The sequence below is a fragment of the Ceratotherium simum genome, chromosome 1 (assembly GCF_057802395.1).
Source record: "Ceratotherium simum simum isolate JZ-2026a chromosome 1, ASM5780239v1, whole genome shotgun sequence".
In the NCBI taxonomy this organism is placed as follows: Eukaryota; Metazoa; Chordata; class Mammalia; order Perissodactyla; family Rhinocerotidae; genus Ceratotherium; species Ceratotherium simum.
This window is the reverse complement of record NC_141900.1, coordinates 75,899,642-75,910,027: the sequence shown is the minus strand read 5'-3', so window position 1 is coordinate 75,910,027 and position 10,386 is coordinate 75,899,642.

The following is a 10,386-nucleotide window of genomic DNA, read 5'->3' as shown; positions in this document are numbered from 1 at the left end:
GAGGTATTAGAATAGTCAAATTCATAGAGACAGAAAGTACAATAGAGTCACCAGGGGTTGGGAGGAAAGGGGAATAAGGAGTTATTGTCTAATGGATACAGAGTTTCTGTTTGGGATGATGAAAAAGTTATGGAAATAAATGATGGTAATGGTTGCACACCTTTGTGAATGTATTTAATACCACTGAATTATACCACTAAAATGGGGTAAATTTTATGTATGTTTTATCACAATAAATAAATAGAAATTTAAAAAATTTAAGCAAGTCATCATTTTTAACTTCCCATAATCTCTAGGAAAGGTGTACAGTGACTCTCGTAAGATCATATCCTACAACAATAAATTTGGATTCTTTCTAGCCATACACTTTATCTCATACTTAACCATACCCAAGTTCAACTCTCTTTTTTCTGTCCTTCCTCCCAGCATTCCGGACTTTAAAAAGCTTTGTGCTAATTTTTTGCACATCCATAAAGCATTTGTTATGTGAGTGTGAACTCAGAGATTTAATATAAGTGCCTGATCTACAAAATTTTTAAATTAACCTCAGCACTTCTTACTACGACAACTATCAGACTTTCTTTTTAAACAAGTAACTGTCCCAACGCTTAGCTACTTTATTCAGTTCCTAAATACAACAGAACTTTTTCTCCAACCCTATAGTGTATCCTAAGAAATAGTTTTAAGTGTGTGTGTGTTTGGGGGATGTGTGTGGGGGATGGTGGGGCACAGCAGAGAGAAGAAAGACTTTGTCAAAGGCATTTTTTCTAATGTTAATAAGTTACATCTACCTGTTCCTCTTTTTCCAGATAGCTATTTATCATCTCATGGAAGTCAACTTGATTGGGTGGCATGATTTCCCATTACGTAAATCATACCGTTCATCTCTAAATAGATTATGTTTGTTTAAATGTTCAACAATTATACCATTCATTACAAATTCTATCAGCTTCCCTGACCTTGAAGTAAAAGTAAGCAATCTGTAATCAAAAAGGACCTCCACTGAGATGCTTTGTGTGGATCGATTACACAGAAGTTATTTGTAATGATAAGATATACATGTTAGTCACACTGGTAGTACATTAATGAGTGATTGAAAAAATGAAGTCCTTCGTGAGCACCACCTAGCCAAATTATTTTGTTTCTTAATCTTCTTTGGTATTTCCAATTCCCAGTCAGATATTTTATAATCTATCCTTATTACTATATACATATTTTAAAATCCTGTGTGTACATGCAATTTGCTTCACAAAAACTATATATTACTTCCAGTACTTAACAGGCACCTGAAAAGCTAGAGGCAAAAACCCATAATACTCTGGAATAGAGAAAATATATGCGCTTCCATGGAACCTAGTTTTCTGTTATCTGAAAGTATTCCAATTATGTTTTTAACGATGTAATTTTCATTAACGGAAAAAAGTGCAAAACATTAAACCTAATTCTACTCAGAGGAATACATTCTGATATTTCCACTGGACATTCTTGGGCTAGCAGTTCACACGGCTGATCACAAACATTTATCTATGTTCAGCTTGAATATACTCTCAGTGTAAAGAACATAGTATAAGAGCAGTTGAGCCGGTCACAAGACTCTTTCATCACGGGGATTCTATCTGTTGTCCTATCTATTTACACAAGCAATTGAAGAAACTTCTGGGAGAGAATTTTTACTAGAGAGAGATTTGAGTAAACTCTCTTGGTCCATCAAAAAAAAAAAAGAAGGCAGTGTATTGTGGTGGTTAGAAAATGGGATTAGGGGTCTGTTTTAGGTCAGGTTCCCTAGAGAAACTGAGAGGGGTATACTTAGAGAGGTATACTCCCAAAGTGAAGGAAATGGGATGGGTCAGGGGAAGCAAGGGTTTGGCTCAGATAGAGACTAGTTTCAGTTTGATTTTACAGGAAAGCTCATGAGCACAAATTGGACCACAGAATTAGCCTCCCCTTGAGGCAAGTGGTCAGCCCTTTGTAACCCCTCTAATTCAGTCATTGGTCAAGATCTACTGGCAGGGATAGTAGGAATCATAGTCTCCTGGGAGAGAGTAATTCACTGAGTTACCAGCCCACAGTTATATCGGAGGATGGGATGGCCAGTAAGGTAAAGTGGATCCAGTTGTGGCATCAACATCTACTACAGGGTCCAATTGATCAGACTTCGAATCCCACCATGTAGCTATTACCAGTACAATACTTGAAAAGTATTTATGCTCTCTGACCTTGGGTTTCTTATCTATAAAATGGGGAGAATAACATGTTATCTCTCAAAGTGCACTTGGGCTGGTGCCGCTCAAAGTGCTCAATAAATAAATCCTTTAAAAATGCTAAGTAGCTAGAAGGTAGGAGTATGTTTTCTTTCAATAGGATATGGTGCTTGACAAAGCTCTACAAGTAAGGAAATATTTTGGGGGTACCCTTCCAGAAGAGAATTACACAATAAAGGTATTCTTGCCTGTTTTTACAGATATCTGTGTAATCGCCAAGTCTCCAGGGATTCAATGGTAGCACTCAGGGAAAAAGTGAAAGTGGTGAGGGGACTGCTGTGATTCTCATGAGAGCAACAGCCTTGCCCAGAAGAACCAGCAGAAGTCTCAACACCCAGCAGAAGGGAACTAGAGTGGAAAGAAAAGAGAAAATGGTTGGACCCACGCCATAGCTGACCAAACTTGTTTGTAAGGACATATGAAACACTTGAGGTAGTAGGGGGCATGCCTGGCACAAGACTCAGGTCCAATAGTAGCAAGACTGGTGGTGGTGAAAGTTAGCTAGAGAAGAATAGCAAGAGATCCCCCCTAGGGACTGCTGTTCTGTCATTTTTATTGATGTTGGGCATATTTGACTAGCTTAGAAGTACAGGTCAAGGGTGACATTTATAATTGGCTTTAACTTCAGTAGCCTTGCCTGGAGCACAATCTAGGGTCCTAAGATATGTCAGGGAATAAAACACAGCTGCCTGCTATAGGAGTTTATATTCTAGTAGGAGATAAACATAATAAATAAGCAAATAAGATACTGTAGTATGTTAAAAGGTAGTAACTGCTATGGAGTTAAAAAACCATAGAGTAGGATAATGCATGCTCGAGGGTGAAGTAGCAGGTGTGAGTATTAAAAGGGTGGTCATACAATGTACAGCATGGTGACTATAGTGAACAATACTGTATTATATATTCGAAAGTTGCTAATACAGTAGATCTTAAAAGTTCTCATCACCAGAAAGAAAAAAATTTGTAACTGTGCGTGGTGATAGATGTTAACTAAACTTATTGTAGTAATCATTTCTTAATATATACATATATCAAATCATTACATTATATACCTAAAACTAATACAGTGTTATATGTCAATTATATCTCAATTAAAAAATATATAGGGTGGTCATGATAGGCCTTAGGAAGAAGGTAAAATTTGAGCAAAGACATAAGGGAAGCAAAAGAATTAGTTTAGTGGATGTCTTAGGAGAGCATTTCAGACAGAAGGAACAGCTACAGCAAAGAGCTTACGTCAGAAGAGAATCTAGTGTGTTTAAGGAAAAGCAAGGAGAGGAATGAGCAAGAGGTAGTGGTATGAAATGAGGTCACAAGGGTAACAAGAAGAAGAAGAAGCGATGTGCGCAGTAGGGGATTCAAAGCGGAGGGACGCTTTGCCGGGTTGTTGCTGACCCTCTCTTTTGTGAGGACACACCTGCCAGATTAGAAGAAGCCACCACCGTTCAGTTGTTCTGTTGTGGAGTATCATCTCTTGCCTGCACTCACCTTTTATTGTGTTTTGCTAACTGGATTAAATGCACCACCCTCTATCCCATCCTCTGGTGCTGACTTCTACCCAAGTTCGTGACATCCTTGGGATTTTCCTACAACTAGGACATTTTTCTCCTTAGCCTTTCCACCTTACTGCTCTCTCACCACCACCAGCACCACCACCACCACCACCACCTCCACCTCCATGCTTTTCTGGTCCAAACACCTTCCTCTATTGCATTCTTCACCACGCTGTTGAGTGGATCCTGCAGTCTGACTTTTGAGGCCACTCCCATTAAAACATAAACGAGTTAAAGAGGGCCTTGATGTGTACCTTCAACCAGCAAATAACAGTTCAGCTTCGCTATCTAAAAATGGAGACTTTGATGAAATGACTACATGCCAACAGATGATATTTTAAAGTAGAGTAAATACATTTCCAACCTGACAGTAAGTATTCCTTCTTTGTGTTTCTCAAAGCCTATTGAGACAATATTGGGACAGCTATGGAACAAAAGAGACTTGGGTTCGAATCCAAGCTCAGACTTAGTGATTCTGGTCAAGGTAATTAAACTTTCTGAGCCTCAATTTTCTCAGTTGCAAAATGGGGCTAACACATAATTTCAGGGTGACTTTCTAACTTAAATAAAATAGCATGAAAAAGGCCCCACATATTGTAGATGCTCAACGGTAATTCCATTTCCACCTTAAACATGTTTTCCTCAAATTATCTTGCTCATAACACTTAGCATAAATCAATGAAGCTTCAGAAAATCTATTCTTTAGCTCATTGCATATTAATAATTCAGAAGTATGGTCAATCTGGATACTATAAGAACATAAGAAAAACAATAGCCATAAAGCCAGGTCAGAACAAGGAGACAGCTGCTTCTCTCTCCCAAAATATAATAAATACCATTAAAATAGCCCTCGTTTGAAGATCTGTTTGTTCTCCAAATAACAAATTGTGAGAGACACGTTTCTGAAATTTTTCTTGGGGGCCAAAAAATTCCATCTATACCACTGGTCTATTTTGATGTGACAATTCCAAACATCACTAAGCCAAATACATGCAGGTTATAATTACCTAAAATTACTGTATACATATAAATAAATATAAACTTTTTAAAATAAAAATCATATGTACAAGAGGTCATTTTATTCAAGTTCATAAAAACTGTTTTATGAGCATTCTATGGCAGCAAAGACTGCATTTTCTAGAGTTAAATTAACATCTTCTATTTCCTTGCAACACTTAAAAAGGAAAGCTATTACACAAACAAGAAGTCTACTAAAGGGAAATAATTATCTCAATTTTGTTTATTTACAAAACATTGTAGAAATTTAAAAAATCAATGTTGCCTATGAAAAAAATTAGTAAGGAAGAAAAAGATTTAATTTGATTACAAGAAACAAAATAAATATTAATTTCAATAGAAAAAATACTTGATATAAATGATATCAGTGGGTTTTTAATTTCTTTCAAGGAGCAACAACAAAGTGTACAATTCATTTCTTGCATAGAATTTACAATTACTCAGGGTAATACGTTATATAAAATAGAGACATAAAAATGTGTCAAAATTTCATACAATATGGTAACTCGGAGACCATAGTTAAGAAAAGAAATTATGATATATTTAAAAGTTCAATTTTAAAGTTTTAAACCTTTGCCTAGGTGGGAAAATTTGTAATGTAATACTGGTTTCAATTCTTCCATAAATTTACTCAAAATTTATCCTAAAGTAGAAACATCTATACTTGCAGGTATCTAATGAAGAAATAATGGCCTAGCTCTCTCTAAATCTGAATTTAGGTCTCAGATCTCTGTGACACAACCTTCATCAAGTACTCCCAATTATCAAATGCAAATGATCACACCTACCTCTGTCTATTTCACACAGGATTTATGAAGAAATTACAGGTATGAAAATACTTAGAATTCTTTGAAAGAGTGCCTTTCCAAATTTGAGTTAACTGTGCTATTATTATTGGTTAAATAAAATATAAAAGCATTAGCAAATATATATTTTTTAGGTAATATTTTGCCTATTATAATAAACAATGTGTCATCCATGAGAATGTTAGAAAGTTATATGAAGGATCACTCACCTACAAGAAGGCACAAATGTTAAATCTGTCCGAGGCTTTATTTCCATGCTGTCACGGAAGGGCTGAGTAGACAGTGGGCTCTGGAAGCAGACCACCCGAGTTGATTTCTGGTTGTATTATCTTTTAGTTCTTTGACGTTGGTCAAGTTTCATAATTTCTGTGAGTTCCTCATTTGTAAAATAGTGATAGATAACATTACTGATTTTGTAGGGTTTTCATGAGGATGACATGGATTTGTGGCAGTCACTGTTGGCTGTCTAACCCAACACCCATCCTCAACCTTCTTTTCCCTTCTTTTGTTCCACTATAAAGTATGAAAAAGTGTAATACTTCCCAACCTCCCTAGCAACTTGGAGTGCTAGGTGACAGTGCCAACAGAGGAGACAAAAGACGAAATCTGTTGGGACTGCTAGGAAAGCTTTGGCTTCCCTGACAAAAGGGGACAGATGTGGCTGGGAACATCCTTTCCTTCCTTATTCTTGCCTTCAACACAAACACACTGCTTGGAGCTGGAAGAGATACCTTATAACTATGAAGGCAAGGCCAAGAGAATGTGATAAATGCTGCCAGAAACATTGTGCCACTGAACTGATGCCACTTGCCAGACTCCTTTTAACATGAAAAAAAGAAGCTTTTTTTCTAAGTGACTGATATTGAGTAGTGTTTCTTTCAGCTAAAAGTATTCCTAACTGATACAGAGTTAATACATGTAAAATGTTTGGAGTAGTTCTTGGTCATGGTAAATGCTCAACAAATTTTAGCTATAAGTATTATTTTCCAGTTAATCACATGTGGTATGTCATCAATTTGATATTCATAAATCTGTGATATGTATTTGTCTGGTTTATGTATCTTCTCTTATAATTTCAACAGAGTTGTAATACTATTTAAAATTCATTGTATTTTAAACATACAATAAATTAGATTATTTCTCATAGCAATTAATCTGTCTAAAAGCCCAATTTTTTATTAATTATTGATTCTTTTTTTTTTTGAGGAATATTGGCCCTGAGCTAACATCTTTGCCAATCTTCCTCCTTTTTTCCTTTTTTTCTCCCCAAAGCCCTAGTAGATAGTTGTATGTTATAGTTGTACATCCTTCTAGTTGCTCTATGTAGGATGCCGCCTCAGCATGACTTGATGAGTGGTGAGTAGGCCCATGCCCAGGATCCGAACCGGTGAACCCCGGGCCACTGAAGCGGAGCGTGCAAACTTAACTGCTATGCCACCGGGCTGGCCCATAAGAGCCCATTTTATGCTGTCTACTTTAATCCAAGAGCCCATTATATCTGGTGAGCTCTTCTTGGTGTTCATCAATATGTTATTAATTTAAGTGCTCTTTAGTCAAATAAGTTCTGGAAATGATGCTCTGGAATTTCACCATTAGCCATCTTTTAATCCACTTTTTTAAACTTGTCTTTTTTTGCAATGTTTTTAACACAAAAATGTTCAGGCATTTATGAGCTTCTATTGTTTCTCGTGAGTCTACACTATAAGGTTTTGTTGGGTTAACATAAGGGTTGGGTTAAGTAAGGGTTAAGTAAGGGTTGGGTTAAGTAAGGGTTAACATATTCTTAAGGCACTCACTTCTACCATGCCTATCTGCAATGCAGTAGCTTTAGTATACATTAAAAATCTAGGAAGAAAAAATAAAATAAAATAAAATTGCATGAGCAATAAAAAAACAATCTAGAAAGTCTGCTTTTACAAGCAAAGTAAACAACTGAGTAAATTTCTCAGTTAATGCAAACAAGAAGCAGATATAAAATCAAAGAAAATTATTCCAAGAAACTAATCATTCAATCGTGAACCCATATCTAATGTCTATTTAACATCCTCTTTTAGAGTTTATTAGCACTCTCTACGTTATGAAGTGTAAACCCACACGCTTGATTTCAATACCCACACACACCTACACACACACACACACACACACACACACACATCCTTGCTTTTCCATTCATCCATTTTCTCCCATTGGGGTAAATTCAACCACCATTCATCCAATTTTTTAGGCCTAAAGTGTAGATGTCATCCCTGACCCCCTCTTTCCATCTTATCCCACTTCCCATGTATTAGCAGGTCTCATCTGCTGTCTCCACAAAACATACATATCCTGAATGTGGCATCTAGCCACCTCCAAAGATAACTGCCCTTGACCTAGTCTCCTATATCCTCCTTCTACAATCATTTTCAAATCTGAGCTACATATTAGAATATTTGAAGAAATAAACATGACACAAAAATTTTCATTAACCATTACTTCCTTGTATTATATTACTTAATGCTTCTTAACCCATTTTCATCATTTCTTGATGATTTTTTTTCCTCTTTGTTTAAGGATTTGTTTTGTTCTCTAATCTAACCATATTCCTTAAGGAAGAAAATAAATCCAGATAGGCATCCATTCCTGTTTTAATAGCTTAACTTCAACATTCTGGTTCTTCACTTTTTCCTGCTGGATACAGACAATTGCCCTAGACTCAGGGCCCAACATCTTTCTTCTACAACCTTTTCCAGCCTGGCTATGTATTAAAATCACCAGAGGAGGGGCTAGCCCGGTGGCATAGTGGTTAAGGTTGTGTGCTATGCTTCAGCAGCATGGGGTTCATGGTTCGGATCCTGGGCATGAACCTACACACCGCTCATCAAGCCATGCTGTGGTGGCATCCCACATACAAAATAGAGGGATATTGGCACAGATGTTAGCTCAGGGTCAATCCTCCTCTCGAAAAAAAAGTCACCAGAGGAGCCTTGAGAAATATCAACTCCTGGGCCCTACTCCCAGAGGTTTTGATATAATTGCTTTAAGCTGGCACTGGCTGGAATCATCTCCAGAGGATTCTAAAATGCAGGCAGAATTGAGAATCTAGACTGTTGCAGTAGACTCTCAACTGGGGTTCCTGACTCTATTCTTGGTCCCCCACAGATAGTTTTTTCTCTTTGTCACCAAAACAATCTTTTAAGATGGGAAATCAAATCCTGCAACTTCCTATCACACTAAGAACAACACTTCAGAGAGGGCTTCTCTGAAATCCTCATTTCAAATTCCCATTCAACTCCATTACTCTCTATCCCCTTCACTTGTTTAATTTTTCTTTATAGAATTTATTACTTAATATTTAATTATATAGTTATTTGTTTGTTTCTCTTACTAAACTATAAACATTCTGAGGTCAAGGATCTTGCCTGTCTTCTTTACAACTTCCTCCTCCATGCCTAGAAAATATGTTAGGAGCACAGTAAGTATTTATGGAATCAATTAATGCTAAATAATAATAAAAAATATCACTTATCTCTCCCCTTGACTGTCTTATGCACATGAATTTTAATAATTAGAAAAAATACATGTTTACCATTTTTATGCCTCCAAATTTATCTCTAAAAGAGGCAGTTAACTCCACTGGATCCCAGACAGGATTAAGAATTAAGAATCCCAACAGAATTTTTTAAAATTCTTGAAATTAATACCACACACATTACTGTAGAAAATAAGCAAGAATTGTAAACATGTGATAACATTAAATTTAAACCAAGTTCCCCACAAAATACAGCATCATCATGTGTAATGGTAAAACGAACTATATTAGCTAAATCATCATTAATGTCTGAGTCAAAGCTTGAAAGTTAAAAAAAAAAAAAACGCACTCAGGAACTAGGGAAAGCCTAAGTTTGAGTAACATGTATTTCTCGGATCCAGCTGGTTTCCTGCCCTCTTTGTTTTAACAGTCTCCTGTCATCAGTGAACCAAGCAGAACACTGCAGTCATTAACGAAGTGGGTAGGTGGCTTTCTGACCCACTCCAGGAAGTCACCCAAGGGGAATTCCCAAATCTCTTCAGACAAAACCAAATTACCGATTTCTTATCTGGCCAGGAATGAAGCTTGTGATTAACCTGTAAATGAATCAAGGTTTATTCGGAGTCTGGTTTACCATCAGAAGACAAAATCTGCTTTGGAAAGGAGTGAGTGCTTCAGAGACAGTGCCACGGTGCAAGAGTGAAACACACGGAGAAACAAGTATCCCTCTAGGGAGAGAGCGCTTTGTGGGCATCACAATGTCTGAGTTAAACCTGAGCCCCACTCCGGAGCCCAAGAGCCTGTTGTGATTTCTGACAATCCTACTTAGCAGTTGTGTGCTCTTGGGCAGTTTACATAACCTTTCTGGACTTCAGTTTCCTCATCTGTAAAATGGAGATAGTAAGAGCACTTCTCTCAAAAAGTTACTGTGAGGATTATGTCAATTAACGGATGTAAGGTGCTTAGAAAAGTGTCAGGGCACAGGGAAGTGCTCCATGAGTGTTAGATAGTAATGACTGAAAGCATGGACAGCAGAGCAGTTTTCTGCATTTGAATTCCAGCCCTGACAGGAAGGTGACTTTACCTCGCTGTGTCTCCATTTCCTATTCTGTAAAATTGAGATAATATTTACCTCAATAGAGTTGTGTGTTAAGTGACTTGATATAGGTAAAGCCCTTAGAACAGTAACTGGCATATAGGAAGTACTATAAAATGAATGCATTATTATTAATATTATTGTT